Raw genomic sequence first — 1,989 nt, forward strand, 5'->3', positions numbered from 1 at the left:
CCTTAACACTGAGACTTGCGCTCTTTTTGTCCACTGCTTTTGTTAAGATAGTGTTAAAACTAAAATTCATGAGAATCGTAAGAACTATGCTAGCCAGCCACTCTTAATTAGCATAGCTTATGTCAGAAGCAGATAGGGAAAAAAACTTAAAGATGAGGTAAGAATGGCTTGAATTGCAGTTATATACATACATGCACAGTCAATATGTGTATGTCAAACAGTATATTGCCCACCCTCTTCCAAAACATACAGGCTAAAACAAAAGTTTGTTTTGTACTCATTTTCTAAAGCTTATTTCAGTCTAGTTCTACTGTTGCTAGCAAGAGAGACTGCTCCGTTCTCAGAGTATTCAAAATTAAGAATATCTCTACTGCCTGTGGTGCTCTTTAACATCTTTATCAATGACATTGATGACGGAATTGAGTGCACCCTCAGCAAGTTTGCTGGTGACACCAAGCTGAGCAATGCGGTTAATGCAATGGAAGAAAGGGATGCCATTCAGAGGGACCTCATCAGACTCAAAAGGTGGGCCTAGGTGAATCTAATGAGGTTCAAGACAGCAAAGTACAAGGTTTTGTGCTTGGGCCGGAGGAATCCCAGGCATATATACAGACCACAAGGAGCAGTCCTTGAGAGTAGCCCTGCAGAGAAGGACCTGGGTGTCCTGGTGGATGAAAAACTGAACGTGAGCCAGCAACGATGTGTTAGTTTCACAAAAAGAATCCACTAGTTTTATGCTTTTGTTGCTATTTTTAATGTATTAATAAAAATATTAACAATTAAAATAATCTATGTTACTTATTAATGATATTATCTATTAAAGATATTATCTATTTTACAAAGGGTGCTCCAAAAATAATGCCACCTATTTTACTGTGTTGGCTCACAACATCAGAGGCATAAGTCAGTGGTATGGCAGTAGAGGTTGAACCTTTCCACCAATATTTCATTACATTTTGTAGCTGTGTGACAGACAGCAACAAAGGAGTAGTCCAGCAGAATGTTGTCTCACATAGAAGTGAATACAGAACGAAGGTTTGGAATTGAATTGGGTACAGAAAAAACTGCACCCATTAATATTAATTGATGCTTTTCTTGTTCATGGAAATTAAATAGTGAATGTGAGCACAGTGAGGAGGTGGGTAATGCATTTCAGCAGTGGAAAGAGTGACTTTCAAAAATCTCTTCCAACTCAAATGTTCTATGATCCTGTTCTATGATTCTATGACATAATTTCTCCATATAGATTCTCAGTGAAAAAATAAAATGGCACTCCTAGCAGGTAAAAAAAAACTGTCTATTACTGAAGAGGATCAAGCTTACTCTGTTCTTCATTTGGCAGCTGGAGGTAGCTGAAGTGATGAAGAAGCTGAGTGATAGAGTCACAGTTCTTGATCTTTGTACCAGGAGATACAACAGGCCCTGAAACTGGTCCTGACTGAGCTGTGCTGAGAATCAAGAGAAACACACACACAGCTTCATCCCTTATCCTTCTCACAAGTACACACAGACAGTGGGGACAGAATGTAAGGAGCGTTGCTAAAACCTAATGTGCACACACACAGCAGCAGTACAACGCTGAGAAAAACGCAGTCACGTCTAACCGTGACAGCCTCCGGGTCACCTTCGTTTCTTCTTCTTCTTCCCCAGGAACGTATAACGCGTGTCCGCCGCTCGCCGCGAGGCCTGCCCGGCCCACCAGCTCTCCCTGAGCCAACGAGCACTTCAGACGACCCGAGCCACGGCACCGCCTTTCAGGTAACGGCCTCTCACTGGCTGCACTGACAGCCCCGCAGTGAAGCCACCTCTGGTTTCCACAGCATTAAAAAAAAATAACAGACAAACAACTACAAAAAAAGAAATTCCTTTAATAACAAACACAAGAAGGCAGTGGGGGGGCTGAGGTCGAACAGCAGAGTCCAGCAGCCCGCCGAACGTCGGCAGCTGGCGGCAGCCGTTGGGACGCTGGGAGCGCGCCTCGCTCGCCCC

This window comes from Meleagris gallopavo, chromosome 1 (assembly GCF_000146605.3).
Source record: "Meleagris gallopavo isolate NT-WF06-2002-E0010 breed Aviagen turkey brand Nicholas breeding stock chromosome 1, Turkey_5.1, whole genome shotgun sequence".
NCBI classification, from domain to species: Eukaryota; Metazoa; Chordata; class Aves; order Galliformes; family Phasianidae; genus Meleagris; species Meleagris gallopavo.